Source organism: Neovison vison, chromosome 1, assembly GCF_020171115.1.
Source record: "Neovison vison isolate M4711 chromosome 1, ASM_NN_V1, whole genome shotgun sequence".
Lineage (NCBI taxonomy): Eukaryota > Metazoa > Chordata > Mammalia > Carnivora > Mustelidae > Neogale > Neogale vison.
The window spans coordinates 82597397-82625136 of NC_058091.1; positions in this window are offsets into that span (position 1 = coordinate 82597397).

Genomic DNA, 27740 nt, shown 5'->3' on the forward strand with positions numbered 1-27740 from the left:
CATTGTTATGGGTTAGCATATGAGAAATTATTGTTTATAGAAAATATTAAGAGATTTTAATTTCATATAAATCACTATCATTTATATAATAATTATCTGTCACCTTTGAAAGCAATATCTAGGTCAAACATAATATTTATTAAGTTATTTTCTTTCAAAAATTTTAATATTGATACATTCCAAAGGAAAAGAAAAACAATATATTGATCAACTATAACCTGGCCTACAATGGCCAGAAAATAGTATAAATGGAAATTCTTTTCAAAATTATTTATATGTGAATCATCAGCTTTAAAGTTGTGAGAACTTTTTATTCATGTTTTAATTTCCATATAATTTTTTGGAATGTTACTTTTGTAACATATTACATACACACACACATATACAAATATATATATATATTTAATTATCCTTGAATATTTTTAAAGGTTTCATGTATTTATTTGAGAGAGATAGAGAGCACAAGTAGGCAGAGTGGCAGGCAGAGGGAGAGGGAGAAGCAGGCTCCCCCTGAGCAGGGAGCTCATTCTGGGGCTTAATCCCAGGACTCTGGGATCACTACCTGAGCTGAAGGCAGATGTTTAACTGACTGAGCCACTCAGGTGCCCCTAATTATCTTTAAAAAAAGTTAAAAAATCCTTTACAAAGTGAACTGTTAAAATTATACCTTTGGGTTTCTGTGGGTTTTTGTTTTTTTTTTTTTGGGGGGTAAATATTGCTAACATTATTAATAGCAAGCAACAGTTCATACCAATCACTGTGGCTACTACAAGTTCAAAATTAATTTCATTTCCTGCCAATGTCCATGATTCACTCTCTGAGAATCTTCTGTGATTTGGCTTAACTCTCAGTCTGCATCTTATATCTTGGCTTAATGAAGTTTAATTGCTTTAACAACATTTAGTCAGGATTCCTGTCATGTGTCCATGAGTAGTTCTAGTCACATTTGGTGTGTTTCATCAAGATGTTCTCTTTTGAGTGGATCAGAATATGTTGTTTATAACTGTTAAATTATTCCACAAAAGTCATTACTATCTGTATAGTTGAGGCCATGTCTCTATGGAAGAAATTCAAATTATGCATTATAACTTGGCAGAAAGAGTCTTTTCTGGTTTTCAGCTAAAATTGTGGCTTGTACACCTTTTTCTTCACTAACATTAGTATCATTATCTTAGGCTTCTCTTCTCCAACTTTTTAAAATTAATGTCTAAAATTCGAAGTTATTGTTTCATTCTTCCCCTAGTCAAAACCTTTACAAAAAAAGAAAAATTTATTATTTACCTGAGGTATAAAACCCAGGAAACACCAATTAATTATGGTAGTCTTGTTTTCTTCTCTAATAGTTCAACAATATATAAAATCAATGTTAATTTTTCAATGTGGCTTGGTTTTTGGTACAAGGTAGATAAAATGAGTAACACTTTCTTTTTCAGATTTTATCTATAACTTTTTTTCATTTTATTACTCATTAAATTAATCCCACTTTGAAATCTTCACACTAGATAGTGATTCATTGCTTTATTACTTTCACCTATCTTAAATATTTAGGCATTCTAGCACCAAATTTTGGAATCCTTTCTATTTAACCTAGAAAATCTCCACTGATTCTTGTATATACCATACTGATAGCTCTAGCATTTGGCTAAATCATGTTCACATGATATTTCTCTTTTAGTAACAATATAATAATCTACATTGACATTCACTTTCTTTGTTAAATGATGGTTGGTTGTGAAACACATAGCTGCAATAGATACATTGTATTTGGACTTTGTTATTCCTCTGCCTAGAACAAGCCTGCAGTCTTCCAGGTCATAGCTTCCTTCCTCACTTAATTCAAGCCCTTGGACAAAGAGGTTCTTCCCAAACACCAGATCCATAATTTTTGTCCATTTATTCCACTTCATTTTTCATTAAAAAAAAGTTTTATTTATTTATCTGAGAGAAAGAGAGAGAGAGAACAGGTATGTGAGCTCCTAGAGGGAGGGGCAGAGGTAGAAAAATCTGAAGTGGACTCCCTGCAAGTCCCATGCAGGGCTTGAGGTGGGGCTCGATCCTAGGACCCATGACGTCAGGATCTGAGCCAAAAGCAAGAGTTGGACGCTCAACCGACTGAGCCACCCAGGCACCCCTCACTTTTCTTTACAATACTCTTGACTACCTGCTTATCAGCTTATCATGCTTCTCCTCCATTAGAACATAAGCCCCAGGAGGACAGGGATCCTGCCTGTTTTGTTTACCACTGTATCTCTAGTATCTAGAAGAGTTACTGGCCTATAGTGGGAAATTAAAATATTTGTTGAATGAATGTATTATCTATTCTGAGATGACTTCTTTTAGCTCATCAATAAATTTCTTTGACCCAATGCCAAAGGCCCTTTACTATTTCCTGTTTTCCTTATTCCTCTATAACAATTTTATTCAAAGAATGGTCCTGAGACCAGCAACGTCAGCAGAATCTCGTAACTTGTTGGAGATGCAAGTTCTCAGACCTATTGAATCAAAACCTCTGGGGGTATGACTTGGTGATCTGTTTTCGTAAGCCTTCTAGGTGATTCAGATGCATGATAAAGTTTGAGAACCAGTGCTGTATGAAATATAGGAATTGGTGTGAATTACTTTTTAAATTTTACAGTCCCACTGTGATTTGTATTAAAGGCACATTGAATGATAGAATGTTTTTTCTTCTTTTTTTAGGATGGGCAATTTGGATGACATTGATCACATTTTACTGTAGAACTTCTACTTAATTTTATTCAAAAATCAAACATGAAGACAACTTTTGATTATACTTCAAGGAATAGATTAAAATTATTGCTTCTGCCTGCTCCTTGATAAGAAAGTAAATGATATAATTGGTTCAGCACATTTTATAGTTTATTTGTGCTTGTAGGAGGTGATGGTCTGCTTCAGGTCTGTGGTTTTTAATTTTTCCCTACTTTTTCCTATGCCTCCCTTCTTTATTTCAGCTCCTACAACTTGAGAGGAAAATGGATTTGAGGGTGGAAGAAAAAGTTTGTCCTGCAAGCAAGTTGGAAAAAAGATCAGAGCTTTCATTGCTTTTCTAGTAGAGAGTATAATTAGGATCTTAGTAGGATTTCCGTTTTTATACACTCTTAATGGTCTCATCCCATTTCCCTACTCTTTATGACAGCTATCTAAAAAAGATCAAGAATTGTTATTCATCTTTGTTAACTGATATTCTTTGTGGATTGTCTTTGTGGGGTGTCATGCACTCTAGGGTTAATGAATCAAAGTTTGTTAAGAGTTACTCCGAGGGCTTGTGAAAGTCTGTCCAACCAAGCTTCAGTGTCTCATCCAAATCTCTTAATTAGTGTGGAAAGTCAAAAAAGCAAACAGATTGTCCTCAAAATAATGAGACGCTGGTTGATCATGCTGTTTCATTTTATTTCGTTAAAACTGGCAACAGAATTTTTTTTCTTATATATTTTTTGAAGGGTCAGGGAAAAAAATTTTATTGTCATATATTTTGTTTCAGTGAAAAGAGGTAGAGGACAAAGAAAAGAACATTTAAAATAAGGGATCCTGAAGAAGAGAAACGGAAACATCATCTATTGGAAGTTGGCAGTAGTTTGAAGACGCTAACTTTCTGCTGTGTATGCTCTGCCGTATCTAATGTTTTTCTGCATGTATTCTACTCTTAAATGTTAGAGGTTGTATTCTACAGGCTGGTAAAGTGAATCATATTGTTTTTAAAATATATGTAAAAAATATATGTGCACGCACATGAGCATGCAGAACTCTACCTTTCAGATTTTAATATAAATCAACTGAATTATTTTATCAGTTACTTTGTCCCCTTTTTAGTTCCTAAGGATTTGAGCAAATGATGCTGAATCTCAAATAAGAGGTGATGTTCTTCATCAAAGCACCGAAACTATTTAATGACTCCATTTCAGGAGTCATTGATCCGGAGATAAGAACATTACAAAGTTATTACATGGGCGTGCACATACACCCACATACGCTGGTGACATAGGTGTGGCTTCTTCTATGGAAATGACATCATGACAGAAACACACCCCAGACAAACTTCTAGGTGCTATGTAGTTCGCCTTGCCCCTGTTTCTGGATCACAGCTGACTGGCGTTACTTGAGTTGCAGACAGGGCCGATGTAACGTGAACCACAAGTGTGGGAAGGGCCCTGGACTCGGAAGCACAACATCTGAGGTCGAGTTCCATCTTGGCCTCTTCTCAGCTCTGTTACCTGGGACTGCTCACACCTTTTTTGATCTTTTTGGTTTTCATCTCTAAAGTGAGCATGATACGACACACTTTCCTTATTTCTTAGGGTTTCAGGTGAAGTCATCAATGTGAAAAATCTTTGTAAATGTGTGCATGACTCAGAAGGGAGGTATTACCACTAATAATAACCATAAGGCTTTGAGAAACAGGACATGAAAATAGTGATGAAAAGAAACCACAGAAGACACACATTGACCCATGGCTCCTCATTGAACTTCCTGAATTAGTCTTGAAACGAGGAGGAAATGTCAAATCTCTTCTGGGGGCTGCCACAGTGCTTTCTCTTTCTGAAGTTTGCCCTATCGCTCTCCCAAATACTCTAGTGTACAAGCATGCTGAAACCTTGAATTCCCCCAGCAAAGGGATGGGGAAAGCGGCTGCATGCTGGAAAATGCAGGGCATCTGGAAAGAGTGCCCAGACACTGTAATGTGCCCCAGTGACCAACTGGCTGACTGTATCCTGTTCTCTCATTCTTTTATTCCCTCCAGGCATCCTTGGTTACTTTTCCAGCCCTGAGTAGTAATGACTTCTTCATTTGGCACAACCACTGGAGAGGGAGAACGACAGCCTTCCCAGGCCGCAGGGACCATTCCCTGTTTCTATTGGCCAGAAGGGATGATGGACGAGCAGCAGATGTTGCTGTCGGCCTCGCTCTGCACTAGGCCTGCGGAGATTATTGATACTCAATAGACGCCAGTCAGCTGTTCAGTGGAAGTGCCCTGGGGTCAATATGGGTCTCAAATTCAGAATACTGGTGCTCTTAGAAGGCAATAGCTCCTCAGCCTTAGGCAAGAAATGTTAGTATCCAGACAGTCATCACCTCAACACTCGAGTTTAAGTATACACCCCCAAAATCTGCAGTCTCAGAAAAGCAGCTGGGTAAAATTCACTGAGCTCTTTGTTCTAGGGTCCCTGAGAGGTCCTAGGACCGTGGATGTTGCCTGTTTCTTGTCCCACTTCCTCCTGATCACATTACTCTACTTCTAGATTTAGTGACTGTGAGTTCTAAGACACACCTGGCAAGTATTACACACCTGTTTGGGAAATACTATCTATAGTATTGGTTGGTGCCAGCCTACTCCAGAATGCTTGGTCAAGCCCTTTCGATTTGCCTACTTTTTTCTCAGGAACTAAGGCTGGCCTACTAATTGCCAGTTTGCTCACAAATGTTTGTAGTCAGGAGGAATGGGGGTAGGGCTGGATACCATTTTTTTCTATGAACCAGACCTCTTAGAATCAGTTCACGTGTAAGGACACAACATGTTGGCCGTCTCCGTGGGTTCTTTCATGGACAGCTGAGCGGTCTCTGATGCATTTCAATCAGTGATGTCCGCAGGCTGAAGGTGGAACCTGGACCCACCAGAGGCCGCAGCTGCTTCTGTCCATCACTCTCCTGGCCAATAGGAAAAGGCAGGACCTGCTTGCGGGCAGGGTAGGCTGATGGCTGCCAGACAAATGAAGAAATCATTGCTTAGGCTTGCAAGAGAAACTAGGCAATGCCATGATTGAGCATATGAATATGACAGGGCTCCTTTGATGGGTCAGACCCTTGTCACATTCAGAAATATTGCATCTGTTTACAGTGTGCCATTGCACAGGAATTCCTTATTATTCATTTGCATGGTTTAGGGCAGGGTGTTATTTTGGGAAAAATGACATAGACTCACACAGCTGCCTAAATATATCCTTAATGTTAAGGATTTGCGACAGGAAACAAATTGTTACAAAATGCACCTGACTTGTAAAAAGAGTACCGGATTAATTTACCCTTTAATGGATTATAATGCTGCTAAAAATTGGATATTTTAAAAAATGACACAGAAATAAACTTTTTTTTTTCTAACTGTGACCTCTCTGAAATGTGCAAGTGAATAGAAAAATGCATTGCTGTGAATTTTGCAGCTTGTCTTTTTCTCCTAGTCTTCCTAGAGATTTGACAACTAGAACCTCATAAATATGTGAAAGGGCGTGCCTGGCTGGCTCACTCAGTCAAACATCCAGCTCTTCCTTTCAGCTCAGGCTTGATCTCAGGGTCCTGGGATCTGGCCCTGAGGCAGGGGCTGGGCTCCATATTCAGCAGGGAGTCTGCATCCCCTATCCCTCTACTTCTGCCTCTCTTCCTGCTTTTACATTCTCTCTCTCTCATACACATGTAAATAAATCTTTAAAAGATTGTATGAAAAAAGTTTGATGTAAATTAAATGTTAATATAATATTTTACTTATAAACTGCAAACATTTAAAAATCAGTAATGCTTGCTCTTTCAAGGGTGTGGTAAAATGGTGGGAATAAATTGGCAAACTTTTTTTTTGAAGATTTTATTTATTTATTTGACACAGAGAGAGAGATCACAAGTAGGCAGAGAGGCAGGCAGAGAGAAAGGGGGAAGCAGGCTCCCTGCTGAGCAGAGAACCTGATGTGAAGCATGATCCCAGGATGCTGAGATCATGACCTGAGCCGAAGGCAGAGGCATAAACCTCTGAGCCACCCAGGTGCCCCAAATTGGCAAACTTTTATAGAGGATAGTTTAGCAGTAAGTATCAAAACCTGTAAAAATATTCTGGACTCCCCTACTCATGGGTAGTGATGAGTAGCAACACTATTAACCCCCAGAATAAAAGCAAAAGACTGTTCTCTACATGGGAAAATTTAGGGTTTTAAGTGGCAATTAATGCTCCAGAGTAAACCTGCAGTTGTTTTGACATTTGTAATGAAGGCACCTAGAATGCTCATGTGGATCCCTCCAGATCACCAAAAGAGAAACCTGCCAGTTAATATCACCACCACCACTGGCTTGTGGTTAATGCTCCCAATTAGGAGAAAGACAAGCTGTCCATTAATAAAAGAAAGAACAGGAACTATATGATACTCTCAATAGAGAAATAGAAAAAACATTTGACAAAGCACAGGATCCTTTCTTGATTAAAACTCTTCACAGTGTAGTGATGGAGAGTACATACCTTACTATCACCAAAGCTATCTATGAAAAACCCACCACAAATATCATTCTCAATGGGGAAAAACTGAGATCTTTTCCCCTAAGATCAGGAACATGGCAGGGATGTCCACTATCACCACTGCTGCTCAACATAGTACTAGAAGTCCTAGCCTCAGCAGTCAGACAAGAAAAAGAAATAAAGGGCATTTGAATATGCAAAGAAGTCAAACTCTCACTCTTTGCAGATGCTGTGATACTTTATGTGGAAAACCCAAAAGATCTCACTCCAAAACTGCGAGGACTCATGCAGGAATTCAGTTTGGGCAAAAGAAGAAATGAACAGATATTTCTGCAAAGAGGACATCCAAATAACCAACAGATACATGAAAAAGTGCTCAACATCACTTGGCATCAGGGAAATACAAATCAAAACCACAGTGAGATACCACCTCACACTGGTCAGAATGGCTAAAATTAATGAGTCAGGAAATGACAGGTGTTGGTGAGGATGCAGAGAAAGCGGAACCCTCCTGCCCTGTTGGTGGGAATGCAAGCTGGTGCAGCCACTCTGGAAAAGTATGGAGGTTCCTCAAGGTTGAAAATAGAGCTACGCTACACCCAGCAATCACACTACTGAGTATTTATCCTAATGATACAAATGTAGTGATCTGAAGGGGCACGTGCACCTGGATGTTTATAACAACAATGTCCACAATAGCCAAACTATGGAAAGAATCTGGATGTCCATCAACACATGAGTGGATAGAGAAGATGTGGTATATATATACAATGGAATATTATGCAGCCATCAAAACCCCCAAAATCTTGCCATTTGCACTGCCATGGATGGAACTAGAGGGTATTATGCTAAGCAAAATATGTCAGTCAGAGAGGGACAATTTCATGATCTCACCAATTTAGGGAATTGAGAAATAAGACAGAGGATCATAGGGGAAGGATGGGGAAACTGAAAATAAGATGTAACCAGAGAGGGAGACAAATCATAAGAGACTCTTGGTCTCAGGAAACAAGCTGAGGGTTGTTGGAGTGGAGGGAGTGGAGGGGAGTGGGATGGATTGGGTGGCAGGCTGTTGGACGCTGGGGCGGCTATGTGCCATAGTGAGTGCTATGAATTGTGTGAGACTGAAGAATCACAGACCTGTACCCATGAAACAAATAATACATTACATGTATATCACATATATGTTATATAACATATATGTTATATGCTATATATGACATGAGTAACATATGACACATAATAGGTCATATATTGTGATATATGACATATGGCATATATAACATATTACAACATATATAACATATATAGGACATATATAACATATACACCATATTAACATTATATGTTAATTTGAAATAAGGAAGGCCAATAGTACAAATTTATAGTTTAGCCCCAGGCTATGTTAATTCTCTGCTTTCTGTTATAATATAGTCTGAGGGGATCTGAGCCATCTACAACCCCCCCCAGAAAATTACATGGTTCACTGCATTAATAATAATAGTTTAATCAGACCAGATCAATAAGAAGCAGCAAATACAACTGTGCACCAGAGGGTGGGCAGTGATAAACCCTATGAAGATACATGGGCCTGTTACCTAATTGAAGTTTTTAGGAGCCCAGTATGGGGCCTGCTGGGGCAACCTCTCCAGGACAGAGAAAAAACATTTCATTTTGTACCTCCTACCACTAAGGAGGAAGGATATTGTCTTGAATGCTTTTAAGGTACTGGAGATAGCAAGTTCCATACTATGAATACTGTTCTGAATTGCATATTGATAGCACAAAAAAAAAACTGCTAAATTCAAGTGGGGGCCTGAACAGAAAAGGACTTTTAGCAGGTTCAGACTATATTGTAAGCAGCTTTGCCTCTTGCGCCACACAACCTGGCAGACTCTATTAGATGTATCTGTAGTCGGAAAATATACCATACACAGTTCATTACAAATGTCAACAGGAAAATCATAACACAGACACATGTTGGCATCTTTCTAAAATCACTTCTGATATGCTACTGAGTCCTGGGAAGCATGGAACACCTCACCATTAAATTGTCTATCATGAATTGCATTTTGCCAACTATACCAAATTATAAGGTGAGGAATGCCTAACAGAATTCATTATAAAATAGAAGTACCTCTGGGATTGGGCATGAGCAGGGCTAGAAAGCACACAGGAGCTGCATAATTAGATGGCTCTGAGCTCCATGTCATCCTTCACTGTGGAAGAAAAGAGAAAAAAGGGAAGAGGAAGTAAAAAAAAATGGAAAGAAAAATTCCTTGGAGGGTGCAAATCTTTAGATTGAAAATATTCCACTGAATACTCGGCTGGATGGATAGAAAAAAAGATTCACCTTTAGACACATCATTATTCAATTTAGAACATTGAAAAGAAAGGGATCAGAGAAGCTTTAAAAATAAGAAGAGGTTATCAAAGCAGAATCTGATTCAGACCAACATCCGTTGCTTTCTTTTGTCAAGCTGGATAGATAGAAGAAATGAAAATCCCTTCACTTGTAATATTTTGTATGATTCTTCTCTAAGCAACACAGATTTATGGAGATATAAGTGACATGTCCTTCTTTATGGGTCCATCCACACTCTTGTTTTTACTTCAATACTTACAAACTCTTACTGCTTATTTTCCTCCCAATTTTTAGAATAATTTTATAAATAAAACACTTAAAAGTTTAGTATAGTTGCAGGTTGGAAAACAAATATTAGAAACATAGACTAGTTGTAAAACTACTAATATAACTTTCAGAGGTTGGGACATGGAGGTGGGGGAAATGTGGAGAAATGATAGGGGTATGAATCTGCTTATCTGACAGATTCTGGTGGGAAGATATATTCTCTCAGATTAATGAAACAAGAAACAGAATTTAAGTGTTAAGTTACAAAGGACAATTGAAATAATATTTGTAGCAAAAGGGAGGAGGGAAAGAGGTGAAATGAAGCATGATGAGAAAAACCCCATACCTATGTGTGGAATATGTATATTATTGTTATGAATGGAATTATGTCCCCCTCTCCAAATTCATATGCTGAAGCCCTAACCCCCAGTGTGACTGTATTTGGAGTTAAGGCCTTCAAGAAAGTATTTATGGCCTAAATGAGGCCATAAGGGTGGGGCCCTCAGCCAATAGAAATAGTGTTCTTAGAGAAAGAGGAAAGGGTGCCAGAAGATCTACAGCGATCTTTCCATGCACACAGAAAAGAGGCCATGTGAGGACACAGCCAGAAGGTAGCTGTCTCTAAGCCAGTACGAGAAGTCTCACCAAAAGTCAAACCTGATTGTACTTTTATCTTGGATGTCCAGCCCCCAGAAGTGGGAGAAATCTCTATTATTTAAGCCACCCCCGCTGAAGTTTTAAAATTTATTTTTACTTTATTTTATTTTTATTTTAATTAATTAATTAGTTAATTAATTCTGTCTGGTTTTTGTCATGGCAGCCCTAGCAGACTAATACAATTTTTTTTGGCATTTTATTATTTTATTTTTATTTATTTATTTATTTATTTATTTTGCCTTGTAACTTACAGAGTTAAAAAAAAAAGACCAATACAATTACTATATAAATGCATATTATCAACTACATACTGTCATTAACTTCATTAAATTTTAAGTAAACTACTAAAATATGTGTGAGATAACAGGTGTTTTTGTCTGAAAAGTCAGTGGAATACATTGAAAATGCTTTGTTGAATGCTTTGTGAAAAGCAAGTCACTACAAATACTAGTGTTGCAATAGAGATGGGAAGGAAATATTAAAAGACTGGAAGAAAATGAAAAGCAATCTACACTGAGTCTGCACACATTTGCTTTGTAAGTGGTTTTAACTCTTCACCCTGCTTTAAAGAAATGAAGGCTAGAAATCATAGACAAGGCATTCAAGTTGTGATTGATATAAGACAGACCACATAACATTCAAATTAGCTGCTTTGCCTCTAATAGAAAACAAGACCTTGGGTGTGCATTGGTGGTCTGTACGTGTCATTTATAATTCTGCATGTTAACTGACTTTGCAATTAAGTGATCAACTACTTGTCCAAAAGCTTCTACTTTACTGAAAATTATAGTGCTAATCACCAAAATAACAACAAAAAGAAGAGGGTGGGGGAGGAGGGAGAGGAGGGAGGAGGAAGGTTTGACTGCCACTTCCAGGGAATAGGACTTGGGAGGAGAGTGCGGATGTCCTTTATTTTCCATTTAATACCACTCTGTACTGTTCGGACTTTCATCTACTACTTGCAGAAATTAACCTTATATAGCAAAAACACTAATAAAATCTCTGAAGTCTTTGATTCCATGTAATTCCATTGTCTTCAAAGTTAAAGAAGACCTTGGCATACAGCTCTTTGCATTTGAATCCTGACTCCTCTGTTTTCTTCTTGTGTGAGTTTGGACAGTTTACTTAACTTCTGTATGCACTCATCACTGGAAAACAGTGGTAATAATAGAACATACCTCAGAGAAATTTGTGAAGATTAAATGAGATAATACACATATAAGACATTTAGCTCAGGGTCACCCAGAGAATAAGAAACTGGCAAATGGTAGCTGTTATTATTATATGAAAATAGACATAATGCACAGCTAAATTTATATACAAAATATTTACTATGGTATTATTTTTATAAAAGCCTGAAACAACTCAAATGTCTGGCAATAAGAAAAGACTTAAATCAGTTATGTCAGTCAGCTGTTTAAAAGATCCTTTCTCGGGGTGCCTGGGTGGCTCAGTGGGTTAAGCCTCTGCCTTCGGCTCAGGTCATGATCTCAGGGTCCTGGGATGGAGCCCTGCATCCGGGCTCTCTGCTCAGCAGGGAGGTTGCTTTCCTCCCCCCAACCTCCCGCCACCCCTGCCTGCCTCTCTGCCTACTTGTGATCTACCTCTATCAAATAAATAAAATCTTTAAAAAAAAAGATCTTTTTTCTAAGAATATTTACTGATGTGAGAAAATGGTGATTATATAAAATCTAAAATGAAAAAAGTTACAGAACTATCTCCAGCTATAAATATGTAGATATAGCTATAGCTGCATACAGTCTACATATATGTCATGTGTATGTAGTCACACTCACACACACACACTCACACACACATATATATATGTTTGGAAGAAAATGTCATAAAAATATCTGGAAGAAAAATCACTGAAATGTTAATGTTGGTTGTCTCAAGGTAATGGGCTTACAAGCAATGTTTACTGTCTTCTCAGGGTTCCCACCTCGGGGGGAGGAGGTCGTTTGAAGAGAGTACCTGCCTATAATGCAGGCTCCTGCACCACAGCTCAGGGTCACCTGTCAGACCTCAAATGCCTCCTGCAGCAACCATGCCGGTGTAACTGAAGAAAGTGCTGGAGAGGTGAGGAGATGGAGGAGGGGACGGGTAGAGTGGGCAGGATGACAAGGGACACTTTTCAGGGTCATGTCAGATCAGCAGTAGTTATGACACAGTGAGATGTGGGATCCAATATGTATGAAAAAAATCTTCTAGACATTCCACAAGGGTTGGTGAGAAATGAAGAGTTAGTAGTAGTGAACAGATAATGTGGCTTAGGGGTTGGCTATTTCCCACAATGCTAGTCTGCCTTTCAAAAGATCAAGCAGTTATTTTTGACTCTACCTGGTCTTTTTTTTTTTTCTTCTAATATTTATGTATTTACTTGAGAGAAATAGTATGAGCTGGAAAGGGAGAGGGAGAAAGAATATCAAGCAGACTTCTCACTGAGCAGGGAGCCCTACTCTGGGCTCGATCCCAGGACCCTGAGATCATGATCTGAGCAGAAACCGAGATTGGGACTCTTAACCGACTGCGCCACCAAGGTGCCCCCTGTATTTGGTCCTTCTGATCCTTCTCTGTGGTCCACTTTCCTCCCTGCATAGGACACACACATGTCTTTCAGTGCTGCCCTCTGCTTCCAGCCCACACCTGCCAGCCCTCCTTAATCTCCTGCCTTGCAGCACCCTGCACATCCAGCACTCCACACATTCCACTGGGTCAGTACTCCGCTCCCACGGCTCTTTCATCATTGGAAGAGCAGGCGGTTTTTGCTAAGCAGAATATTTAGGGCACAACTGTAGCCAACTTTTTAACTCAAGCTGATTCACAGTATTTCTCAGTTTTGCCTAGATTATCAGGGAGGGAAACAAAGATTTCCCAGTTTACTACAAACACTGATGTAGCTTGGTGACCTGTTAAGAAAATGATAGTTATGTTCTGTGACTACTTTTACTCAAACCCCAGGGAGCAACCATTTATTCGGTTTATATTATTTGCAGCATAGTGATGAACTCAGCAGGGAATGAAATCACAAAAGAAATACATGGCTAGGTTTGGGGAATTTGTATAGAAATGTGGATTGACTGCTAATGGTTATTGGGTTTCTTTTGGGGGTGATGAAAATGTTCTAAAATTGATTGTGTGATGGATGTATAATTGTAAGTATACTAAAAACCGTTGGGCTGTGTAGTTAAATTGGCAAATTGTGGGTGTCTGGGTGGCTCAGTCAGTGTGGTGTCTGCCTCTTGGCTGGGATCATGATCTCAGGCCTGGGATTGAGTCCGGCTGGGCTCTCTGCTCAGCAGGGAGTCTGCTTCTCCCTCTTACTCTCCGCTGTGCTCTCCTCTCTCCTCTCTCAAGTAAATAAATAAAATCTAAATTGGTAAATTATATAGTATGTAAATTATGTCACAACAAAGCTATTATAAAAAATAGAAATAGATGGCACGAAGCCTGTTTTAGATAATAAGACCACATATTTTGATTGGGACACATCCATGCTTATGTGCTAGCTTTTTGTTCTACTTAATCAAGTGACTGGAAGTAAATTGTGTATGCCTGTACAAATTTCTTTTTTAAAGATTTATTTATTTATTTGAGAGAGAGAGAGCATTCCAGCAGGAGGGACATAGGGAGAGAGAGAGAGAGAGAGAATCTCAAGCAAACTCCAAACTGAGCTTGGTGCCTGACTCGGGGCTTATCTCAAGACCCTGAGATTTTGACTGGAGACAAAACCAAGACAAAACTGACTGCATTGCCCAGGCACCTCTTCTTGTGCAACTTCTGACCTCTGATGCATGAAGGTCACTTGAAAATAAATAGAACTAGAATCAAATTCTGGCTCAACTTTATACTTGTGCTGTGATATGTGGTCAATTACTTCACTTCTCTGAGTCTCAATTTCCTCTTCTGTAAAAGGGAGATAATTACATGAGGACATGTGTAAAGGGGCTTCTCAGTGTATGCTACAAGGTTGTTGCTCCGCAAATGCGAATGTCCTTCCCTCACCAATAAATGTCTATTATTATATGTACTTGTATAGCTGAATTTCATTTTGATCTTGAAAAATGACTAAACTGGTCAATATTCATTTCTTAAGGAATAATATCAAAGGAATGGTACAATAAGAAATAGAATGATCATTTGAATAATTTATAAAATAATTTCTGTTCTAAAACAATTTCTGACTTACTCAAACTGATAGTAACTAAATGTCATAAGTTGTGGAGAGCTGACCCAAGCCCTGGTGAAACAACTCAGTGGGTCTCATGCTCTTAGGGTTAACATACATGAATAAATACAATATATTCCAACATCATCAGTTTCCAAGACTTTAGTGGTTAAATGGATGGGAAATATCAAGCATGGTGTCTTTGTCATAGTAAACATTCAGTACATTTTTTTGTTGATGGATGAATGTATAGCGACTTTCAGAATGAGGCTGTGACTCTGTTTCCCCGTGTGCAGGCTGGGGATGTTCATTATGCAAGAGCTGTCAACTGCTCTGTAATAGGTAATAGAAGAGCTCTTTAAAGATCCTTCTCTTGTGGCTGACAGACTGTTGACATTTATTAGATGATGCCTGGGTGTTAATCACCTCACTCATTTACATCCTTATCTCTTTCATTTCTCCCGGCCATGTTCCCTCCTTCCCACGGGCTGTTCCTGACCTGAATGAGGGTAATGTTTCCAAAGCTTGGAAAATACACACATTTCCTATGGTCTTTTGGGCAAATTTGCAATCATTGGAGCTGGATGGGGCTAGGTAGGGTATAAGCAGGGTAAAAAAAGAAAAGGAAAAACCTAATCTAATCAAACTTGAGCACTATGGGACCATTACTAAAGAAGTAGTAAGAAAAGGAAAGGAGTATTTCTATTCTATTCTATTCTATTCTATTGTATTATATAATATTATATTATATTAGAATGCCAGGTACTTATTATGCATGAATGCCAGGCACTATACACACATGTCTTAGAAGAAATCTATCACAAAGTCTGGTTGGTCCTCTTAATTTCATAGGATATTTTGAAATATGCATGAATAACATGGGTAGCTGGAGGACTTTGGAAGGTCTAAGATGGAGAGGGGAGATTTTTAATGGAATCTCTGACCCTTTCCTCTCCCTGAAGTTTTGCATAGATATGTCCCCACATTCTGGGGTATTCTCCTTGATCTCAGAAAAGGTGTGTTTTCCAGTGAGGGGAGGGTGGGCTTGATGCTGGGTTTGCCGTACTAGCTGTATGACCTTAAGTAACTAGGCCCCAATGGGTTCAGCTGCCTCAGGTGCAAAATCAGGTTAATGAGCATCTTAGAGTGTTATTAGAGGATTAGAAATAATGTTTGTAAAGTGCCAAACACATATTTACTATTCAAAACATTGGTTGTTCCTTACATCTGTTACCACTCCTACATCCAGTCTCTTAAAACTGCTTGCTTATTTTCAACATTTTGAGGAACCTCCATGCTGTTTTCCAGAGTGGTTGCACCAGCTTGCATTCCCACCAACAGTGTCAGAGGGTTCCCCTTTCTCCGCATCCTCGCCAGCATCTGTCATTTCCTGACTTGTTGATTTTAGTCATTCTGACTGGTGTGAGGTGGTATCTCATTGTGGTTTTGATTTGTATTTCCCTGATGCTGAGTGATATGGAGCACTTTTTCATGTGTCTGTTGGCCATCTGGATGTCTTCTTTGCAGAAATGTCTGTTCATGTCCTCTGCCCATTTCTTGATTGGATTATTTGTTCTTTGGGTGTTGAGTTTGCTTAATTTATATAAATGTTTTAGTTGATCTGTTGGTCTTTTTATCTGATTAGACACCAGAGTGATCTTTCTGAAATACAAATTTAATGTTCCTTTCCCACGTCAAAATCTTTAGTGCCTAAATCTTTTTCTTAAAACATTAAAATACTTTTCCTTAAAGCATTAAAAGAGATTTAAAACTTGTCCCCACGATTTTATTTTATTATATGTTATTTTAAAAAGGATTTTATTTATTTATTTGACACACACAGAGAGAGAGAGAGAGAGAGAGCGCACAAGCAGATGGAGTGGCAGGCAGAGGAAGAGGCAGGCAGAAGGAGAGGAAGAAGCAGGCTCCGCAGCTGAGTAGGAAACCTAGCATGAGGTTCGATCCCAGGATCCTGAGATCATGAACTGAGCCAAAGACAGATGCTTAACTGATTGAACCACCCAGGTGTCCTGTGTGCCCACTGTTTTAAAAGACTTTCATTTCTGCTTTGCATTCTTCATCCCTTAGGCAGGTTTCCTGGACAAGTGGCTCCTATGAAGTCATCCCCAGTCCTGCTCTCCAAAGGGACCCCACCCTTGGTTTAATGCTCTATTATAGACTTGAAATTCTTCATGATTTTATCTTTGAACTTAAGGTTTCTAAGTGAGGTCACATGTAGCACTAGAGTGAAGGTGTGAGCAGTGAGGTGGCAGCTTGCAGGTGCATAGCCTCAGATCCACTGCAGTGAATGGCTGAGCAGTTGGCATTGCCTCTGGCACTCAGGTACTTGGGACAGTCTGGGATGCCCTGAGTCCCTAAGGGGGCCTTCAGGATTAGAGCCTGGACCCAGATTTCAGTGACAAAGGATGCAAAAGTCTAGACAGAGTAGTGGCAGCAGTGGTAGCTTTGGGATGAAGGGGGCACTTTACATGTGGTCAGTGCCTGGGAGGTGGGCTTCCTGTTCATCCCTTGAGTGCATCCCTGTGCATCTGCTAAAATACGAACTCTCCAGCCTGAGTGCAGGCTCAGGAACTCTGGAGCTGGGGCAATAAACTTTGTCAGTAAATTATTACAAAGTCAAACAGATATTGCATTAAAGCATATCAAGAGTTTATTAGAATTGTTCAAAGATATTTGAATTTCTGGTTTTGAAAACTGCTGAAACATTGCAAAGCAAATACCTACAGCATTAGCAATACAAGTTTGATTTAAAGACAATCTCATTTGATGGAAGAAAATACTATTTTCAAATAATACTTCACATGAACCATTAAAAAGAAGTCAAATTTGAATCAAATTTTCCTTATAGTTAAAGACACTTGCTCATATTGAATGATTCTTTTAATGTATTGTTAGATTCGATTTGCCAGTATTTTGGTAAGAATTTTTGCATTCATGTTCATCAGGGATATAGGCCTGTAATTCTCCTTTCTAGTGGGGTCTTTGTCTGGTTTTGGAATTAAGGTAATGCTAGCCTCATAGGAGTTCGAAAGTTTTCCTTCCATTTCTATTTTTTGGAAAAATTTGAGAAGAATAAGTATTAACTATTCTTTAAATGTTTGGTAGAGGGGCACCTGGGTGGCTCAGCAGGTTAAAGTCTCTGCCTTCGGCTTGGGTCATGATCCCAGGGTCCTGGGATTGAGCCCCACATTGGGCTCTCTGCTCTGCAGGGAGTCTGCTTCCTCCTCTCTCTCTCGCTGCCTGCCTCTCTGCCTTCTTGTGATTTCTGTCTGTCAAGTAAATAAATAAAATCTTAAAAAATAATAATAAATGTCTGGTAGAACTCCCCTGGGAAGCCCTCTGGCCCTGGACGTTTATTTGGGAGATGTTTGATTACTGATTCAATTTCTGTGCTGGTTATTTGTCTGTTCAAATTTTCAATTTTTTATCTTTCAGTTTTAGCAGTTTGTATGTTTCTAGGAATTTGTCCATTCTTCCAGATTGACTAGTTTGTTAGCATATGATTTTTCATAATATTCTCTTATGATTGTTTACATTTCTGTGGTGTTTTCGTGATGTCTCCTCTTTTCGTTCATGATTTTATTTGAGTCCTTTCTCTTTTCTTTTTAATAAGTCTTGCTAAGGATTTATCAATTTTCCTAATTCTTTCAAAGAACCAGCTCTTAATTTTGTTGAACTGTTATACTCTTTTGTCTGTTTCTAATCACAGGGATGTATCTGGATGAGGAAATCCTCTTCAGTTCCTGGGACTCACCTTGTTCTCTCCTGCTTGTAGGTCTTTACTCCTGGCATCCCTTCCATTTTTGATGCTGTATTCTTCTCTCCCCCCATCTCCCACCTCCCAACCTCACCCCCATGCTCCTTGTAGTATATAAAATAAAAATACAAAAATCTTTCTCATTTCTATGCACCAATAATGAAGCAGCAAAAAAAGAAATCAAGGAATTGATCCCATTTAAAATTTCACTCAAAAACTTAAGATCCCTAGGAATAAACCTACCAAGAAATAAAAGATTTGTCTTTGAAAACTATAGAACACTTATGAAGGAAATTGAAGAGGACACAAAGAAATGGGGAAAAAAAGCATTCCATGCTCTTTGGTTGGAAGAACAAACATTGTTAAAATATCTATACTACCCAAAGAAATCTGCACATTTAATGCAATCCCTATCAAAATACCACCAACATTTTTCACAGAGGTAGAACAAACAATCCTAATATTTGTATGGAATCACAAGACCCTGAATAACCAAAGCAATCCTAAAAAAGAAAAGCAAAACTGGAGGTATCATGATTCGGGACTTCAAGCTGTATTACAAAGCCAGTATGGTACTGGTATAAAAAAAGACACACAGATCAATGGGACAGAAGAGAAAATGCACAAATGGACCCCCAACAATATCATCAGTTCTTCTTCCACAAAGCAGGGAAAAATATCCAATGGAAAAGAGACAGTCTCTTCAACAAATGGTGTTGGGAAGACAGGACAGCAACATGCAGAATAATAAAACAGACCATTTTCTTACATCATACACAAAAATAAATTCAAAATGAATGAAAGACATAAATGTGAGACAGAAGCCATCAAAATCCTAGAGAAGAACACAGGCAGCAACCTCTTTGAGCTCAGCCTCAGCAACTTCTTATTAGACACTTCATTAGAGGCAAGAGAAACAAAAGCAAAACTGAATGATTGGGACTTCATCCAGATGAAAATCTTCTGCACAGCAAAGGAAACAAGCACCAAAACTAAAAGCCTACAGAGTAGAAGATATTTGCAAATGACATGTCTGATAAAGGGTTGATAGGAAAAATCTATGAGGAACTTACCAAACTCAACACCCCTAAAACAATCCAGTTAAGAAATGGGCAGAATACATGAATAAACACTTTTCCAAAGAAAACATTCAGATGGCTAAAAGACACATGAAATTGTGCTTAACATGACTCATCATCAAAGAAATACAAATCAAAACCGTGATGAGATTCCACCTCACACCTGGCAGAGTGGCCAAAACTAATAACACACGAAACAACAGGTATTAGCAAGGATTCAGAAAAAGGGGAACTCTCTTGCACCATTGGTGGGAATGCAAACTGGTGTAGCCACTCTGGAGAATAGTATGGGGGTTCATCAAAAAGTTAAAAATAGAACTATTCTACAATCCAGCAATTGCAGTACTAACTACTGGGTACTTACACAAAGGATACAAAAATACAGGTTTTTATAACAGCATTATAGACAATAGTCAGACTATGGAGAGAGCCCAAAAGTCCATCAACCAATGAATGGATAAAGAAGATGTCATATATATATATATATATATATATATATATATATATATATAATGGAATATTACTCGGGACCCCAAGATCATGACCTGAGCTGAAAGCAGATGCTCAACCAACTGAGCCACCCAGCCTCCCCAGAAGGAATGCTTTTTGACCAAGAATTATAGGATTACTGTTCTTACCTTCCAGTCTCCATATAAGCTTATAGGATTTATCTCTACATCAAAAATAATGATAGTCAAAAAAAAGTAATGATAGTCAAATATTTAACAAAGTATTTAATGTAACACATAGATTTTTCCTCATCAGTGAAGTTTGGATCATTAGATATGTCCCTGGATCCTCTCCATCTACCAGCTCATTAGATAATTAGTGATGTTTTTGGTCTAATTGGATGGTTCACTAAATTCTTTAGCTTGTATCACAGAAGATCATTTCTGATTATGGGATAGATGAGGATGACAGGTCTGCAGTGAGATATAGTGTCCTTGCCTTCAGTGTCTAGTTCACAATGGAAAACGGGTAAGAAGGAAGTATCATGGCAAATCCATTTTTACCAGCACAGGAAAAACACTTCTTAAAGTCCATGCACTTTGCTTACAAAGAGAACCCAAGCCTGTTTTTCTAAATCCAATGTGAAGGCCATATATCTCTTTGGGTGAGTCACAGTTAACATGCCTTAAGAGTTCCCTAGAGTAAAATGTCCAGAACTTTAATTGCACCTTAAAATATGGTAGTTGGTTGTATTATGCATCAATTCCTTGATTTTAGCAACTATAGGTAACTAATAACTTCAAAATATTCTTCTAAAAATATACTAAAGTTTTTATGCTAAATGAAGTCAAGGCCTTCTCTGTCTTTTCTGATCCTTGAAGCTGCTTTGTTCTTTTTTTTTTTTCTTCTTTAAATTTTATTTAATTGAGAGAGAGAGAAAGAGAAAGGGGAGAAGGTCAAATGGAAAAGCAGATTCCCCACAGACTTGGGAGCCCATGGCAGGACTTGATCCTGGGACTCCAGGACCATGACCTGAGCCAAAGGCAGTGGTGTAACCAACAAGCCACCCAGGTGCCTGAAACTGTTTTGTTATATTTTTTCTTAAGTCTTCTAAGGAATTAGAAATTTTAAAAAAAACCCAAATTTATAAATATGCTATTTCTGCTTTCACTCCATAGATGACTTAACATAGAGCAAATTTTCTATGAAAGAGTATGAATGCCTCAGAAATGAACATACAGCCAAACTGAGATACCCTAAAAATACAAGTTATGTTTATAAGCTTATAAATAATTTCCTTTGTCAATATGCATCAACTATCTCTTGTAGACAAGAGAAGGAAAGGCAGATGCAAATATGAGCGTTCATACTTGATACACGCACCAAAAAATCCACATGAAAGAGAGTAAATGAAAGAGGAAGAATAGGGAGTTCATTTCCTACAGTAAAAAATATACTATGTGTTATATCTGAAGATGTCTAAGGACTTTAAAGATGTATACTGTGAAATTTTAGAAGTCATTGATGAAATTGTCCACCAAGGTAAACCATATTAAAATACTTTTTTCAACCATTCCAGAAATCTTAGTCCAAGTTGGCATGTCAAGGCTGGTAGGTCATGCACTTTTGACTGTAGATCAGATTGCTGAAAGACACATCTTCCTCATTAGTTTCAGGTGACAGCTCTGCTCACTGTACAGGAGAGATTCACTCATAGAGAAAGAGAGAAGAGAGAGAGAGAGAGAGAGAGAGAGAGAGGAAGATTTAGCACTGCATTTCACAGGGCAAGAAATTCCACCCTAGTTCCAATGTGTGTTGGCCTAATGCCTGGGATCTTGTTAAACACATGACAATCACTCTTCTGCCCATTTCTGGCCCAGATTTGGAGCTTCGTGGCTCCCTTCCCCTTCTATTAGATACTTGTCAAGTGAAAGAGAATCCTGTAACTCTCAGACTGCAAACGCATTTCTCTCATGATGCAAAAGACTTCCAAACTTTGACATCTTTGAAATCATGAAACTACATTAATCCAGAAGATATGGCCAGATCTAGTCACTCTTGCTTTTCACCATTCATGTCAATAGAGTTTTGCTCCTTCTTAAATTTTCTTCCAGCTAAACAAGCATTTACAACATTCATGACAGAACTGGGGCACTGTGGTGATAACAGAGAAGCCAGAATGCAGTCAGGTTAATTGGTCTATTTTGGTTCAGATTTTGTATGATAGAAACAGACTGCTAAAATGCATGTGACTAACATTAACCCATTGATAGAGCCAATCTTTCTTAAATAGTCATATCTCCTTTGTTGGAGACAAGTATGTCTTGTCACAATTTGGCTACCTAATTTTAGCTCCAACTAGGGTTTGCTTAGCCACAAAGCTAACTGTTTTAAGATTAACTTCGAAGATAGTCTTCCCCACTAGTTTATAAGCTCTATGAAGTCAGTTTCTCTTTATCTCTATTTCCTTTCCAGGTTCCTCTTCTGCTTCCGGTTTGGATCACTTGGTGTGGTGTCCTGGGTGTTTTCTCTTGTAATTCTACATACTTTCCTTGGATGAACCCATCTTTTTCCATGGTTAAATTAACTTCTATATGACCGCAAGTCCTTCTATTTATCATTAGTTCACCCATTTGTCCGACATTCCATTGGAAATCTCTCAGTATCTCACTTGCACCTCATAATGGCCATCTTCCCAATTCTTCTCTCCCAGAGTTCCTTAGCCCTAGGAATTGTATTACCATCTAGCAAGTCACCTAAGTCCCTATGTCAAGATAGAGTTTTTATCGTATTAGTTTCTTGTCACTTTTAGTCCTTGTATCTAGGGAGGAAGAGAGCTAGCAGAATAACAACAAAGTTATAATCTGAAGCAAGGAGGGGAAGGAAGAGATGTGCCTGTGATGTGAGCGCAGTACTCTGAGAAATAACGGGATCCAAGATGGCTCCCTCAGGATGGAGCCAGAACTACTTCTGACAAAGGGGAATTGGAATCTCACTGGTCTTAGCCACAAGAAGCAAATGTAAGCTGGATCCTGAACTGTCAGAATAGGAAGAGAAAGGAAAGAGGTGCTGGGCATCTATCTGAGGCTAATTTTGATTTGAAACAGAAAAAAAAAATGTTTTTCACCCTGCTCTGGACTTCAATCAGATGACTAACTCAGTAAGGCTAGTTTCTTTTTGGTAATGGACTAAGCCTTCTTGACTTCCCAAATACCAGGGAACATGTCAGAGCAGGGTTATATCAGAATTCTCTGGGTCACTGTTGATCCTTCCTTCTTCCTCATTTCAGCATCCAGTTGGCTACTAAAATCTATAAATTATTTCTCTCAAAGATTTTTGAAACAGTCCAACTCTTCACAATACACATTAACAATCTCTTAATAAAAGGCAGAATGGGCTCCCATGTAACTCCCTGTTGCTCCCTGTAACAACCCGTTAACTGGCTTCGCTTCCTTTAGCTTTGATCCCTTTGAACTTATCCTCTGCAGGACAGCCACCACCACCTCTGATCAGGCCATTCCCCTACTTGAAATTCTTCTGTAGCTTCCTGCTACCCTCTAAATCAAGTACATTCTGACCTCCTTTAAGTTTGTCAAAAGTGCTCTGCCTCTCCTCAGAGACTTTCAATATTTTCCCTTTTTTACCCCAGAAGACAATTCCCTGTTTTTACTTCACCAACTGCAACTCATCTCTCCAGTATATTCCTGTAACCACTTTGAGAGACTTTCCTAATACCTCCCATTCCCTGCCCCATTTTAGATTAGATGGTGTTGTTTCTATAGCAACTTGTACTCAATTATTCCCCCATACATTGTACCCATACTTAGTTTTAAATCAATTTTTAAGGTAGTCTTCCCCACCTGCTTATAATCTCTGTGAAGTCAGGGTTCATGGTATCTTGCTCCCTAAGCACAATTCTTGACTTAAAATAAAAATGAACACATATTCTACTAAATCCAAGGGCGATCTCATGAGTTACTGTCAAGAAAATGTAGACATATTAAGATGAGCTTTGACATTACCTTGTAATGACTTTTAACATAATAATTAAAATAATCTTACCAAAGGACCAAATAAGGTGTTAACTTCTACTAATCTTGCATATTTGATGTCACCTTGAACTAAAGTATTCATATATTCAGACTCTCTAGGGTGCACCTGCATATGCCAGGTTCTGTACTAGGTACTGGGGAACAGAAGTGGACTAAATAAGATTTTTCAAGTAACTATTATTTGTGCTTTCATAGGACTTCCATCCTAGTTAGGGTAGACAGATAATAAACTAATAAATATAAATGAGAAAATTTTATTAAATAAGTGCAATGAATAAAACACAATAGGGCACCAGAGTAGAGAAGGGGGGAGTTACAGTATTATTAACTGAGAAGATAGTTTTGGAGTTGGGATCTGAAAGACAAGAAGATGTTAGGGAAGATCAGGCAGAGGCAAGAGCAAGGCCTCTTCCCAAAGAGGAAGGTACTATTTTTAAATCTCCATTTATAGATGAGGAAACAGAGACTTAGAGAATGTTAAGTAATTTGTTCAAGATCATGTAGTTAACAAATGTCACAGCCAGACTAGAGAGCTTTTGATTTCACCACCAGCCTGCGCTACTGCCGCTGGCTTTGGCACTTCCATATCCTTATGACCAGGGTCCTTGGATGGCCTTTGGCTGCTCTCTGTCACACTGAAGTGTCCTGTGACATAAAATTGCCTCTGATTTCCTACCATGTCTCCTCTGTCCTTGAAGCTCCCATTCCTTTATTATGCTGGAGCTCAGCTAGGAATCTTAGAGAAAAACAATCTGATTAATTGAATTCTTACAAAGTTGTGAGAGAAAGCTCTCACTTAAAAAAATGTGTTTTTATTTTAAAGGGGGAATTTTATTCAGGATGTGTCCATGGTTTTAGAATTTTCCCAGAGATCTTCTGTTATCAGTTGTCTCATTTAAAACTCCCTCTCTACAGTAAATTTATATCCATTATTTAGCTCAGGGAACTGATGCTCAAAGAAACTAATATTGGTAATCCCAATAAGCATCTTATTAGTGGAAATTCAAATGGGCAGAATGAAGATAATATCATCTTCAGTGCAGGGAAGTGGATTTTAGGAATATGGTCTATTCTGCCTGTGCATATACCATTTCTGTTAGCATAATCATGTTTTCTACACTTCCTTGTCAGTATGTGCTTTTTCCTGTGGTAGGACTATTTCTTCACTAATCCCCACATGCTCTGCATTGACTCTTCCCTGATGCTGTTGCTCATGCTGCTTCTCCATCACAGGAACTTCTCAGCCATCTTTACCACATTCTTAAAACCAGGTTTTCCCGCAAGGCCCTGCTCAAACACAATGCTGCTACGAGCCTTCCCAACCATGCCTAATAAATTAGAGTCCACCACATCAGTCAGGGCCCATGGCAAACTGGTTAGCAAATTATTTTCAATATACTCTTTCCTCCTAATTTTTTTTTTCCATTTCTACCCCATCCTCCTTTTCTATCAAGCTCTTCATTTTGAGTTGATAGCACACTGACCAGCACTTGGTCACATGGCATTAAATTATTTTCTTGTTTCATATGTTTTTGGTTCACTTGCCCAGTTCAGCTATAGGTTACGGTACTTTACCTTATACTTAGTTCACTAGCTTTTTTATTTCAGGACTCCTTTACATCCTTTTTTCTTTTTTTAAAGATTTTATTTATTTATTTCACACACACACACACACACACACACACACAGAGAGAGAGAGAGAGAGAGAGAGAGAGCAAGCACAAGCAAAAGAATGGCAGAGGCAGAGGGAGAAGCAGACTCCCTGCTGAGCAGGAACCCCCCAACATGCGGCTTCATCCCAGGGCCCCAGATCATTACTTGAGCTGAAGACAGACACTTAGCCAATTAAACCATCCAAGTCCCCCAACCCCTTTATATTCTTACATGCTGTTAAGAACCTAATGATTCTGGTCACCAATTCCAGTGTGTGGAGCGGGGTTTCTCAGCACCACCAAGTAATTCTCTGACACCAGTTGGGTGTCTTACAATCCAACTTAACTGACACTACATGGAGATGGCATCAGATCACATATGTTAAGAGTTCAGTCCTACAAGACTCCCTCCCCTTCAGATGCCAATTTCAAGTTATCACCTGTGCCTCTGATTGACTGGCTGTATGTTGGACATTCAATTAATTTGCTGGCATGGGCTCAAAGAACACAGGAAAAACACTTTATTTACTAGATTACTTGTTTATTATAAAAGGATATAGCTCAGAAACAGCCAGATGGAAGAGAAGCATACAAATTATAGGGAAAGGACGTGGAGCTTCCATGTTCTCTCTCAGCACCCACTCTTCCTAAATCTCCATGTGTTCACCAGGCCAGAAGCTCTACAAACCCTGTCCTTTTGGGTTCTAATGGAAGATTCATAACATGAGTCATTAAATCATTGGCCGTTGGTGATTGAACTCAACTTCCAGCCTCTCTCTTCTTTTCAGAGATCAGAGGTAGGACTGAAATTTCCAACTCTCTGGTCATGATTGGTTTCCCCATCCTTAGGTGAGGTCCAAAAGTCGCCTCATTAATATAACAAAAGACATCTTTATCACTCTCATCACTTATGAAACTACAAGGGTTTTAGAAGCTCTTTGCCAAAAATGAAGACAAAGAGCAAAAATATATATTTCTTACATAATTCACAGTATCATGAACCCTAAAGAGGTTTGTTTATGTAGTTATATCTGTTGATATTTATCATATTAGAAATGAAAACTGATAAGTAACACTCATTTATTAATTTACTAAAAAATAAATCCACTACATGTTAACATAAATAACATATTTTTATAAAACATAACTGTATTTTCCAAAACTCAATGATTTCAGTGAGAAGAGTGCATTATTCTATAGTTTCTCAAGTCCCTTTAATATCTGGCTTAAAAAAAGACAGCTAGATTCTCATAGCTGCTTCTGCTTTCATCTATTGCAATATTATGTGTTTATACTCTCTGGAAAACTCCACTGTTTGCTTTTACAAGAGTAAGAGTAAAAAAGGCAAATAGTATCTTAGTAATAGTAGGAAAATAGTTTTAACTTAATGGTCTCTCCCTAAATGGTTTGAAAGCCCTAGAGTTCTCTGAAGCACATTTTGAGAACTACTTCCTTATACTTATTTCTCCCAGAGTACTAGCAGCAAAGTAAATATTCAATATATACTTATATAGTTATTGAAATTGAAACGTGGTTTAACTTTTTTTCTGGTTGCAATGTTGTTTATTTGTTATCCTTGCACATAAAAATATACAGAATTCCATCAGTTTTCAGCCAATTCAGAATTACAATGGTTTACTTTGTGAAGGAATGCAGTATCAGTGTGTGGAGGGGTGGGGAGAATACAGAACACATATGCTGCACTGTCTCACAAGGACACGGCAGTGCACGCTTGGGTAGGAGAAAGTTGGGACTGCAGGAATTTCAGGAACCTGAGATAGTGCAGAGGAGTTGATGTGGAGCCATGCTTGGCTTATTAAGACAAGAGGTACTTAGTCAATGTGATTTCATTAAAATCTTCTAGAGGATGAAGTTGGAGTTGATGACATCTCATGGGTCATGAAAAATCCACTTGTCAGGCTGGGATGAAACCTTGTAGATTGTAATTTCTACTCTAATAACTCATCAACCTCACATGATAGGACTTGTTATTAAAGTATAGTTTGTGTGGCAAAGAGTGTAGGTTTAGTAAAAAGCAGATGGAGAT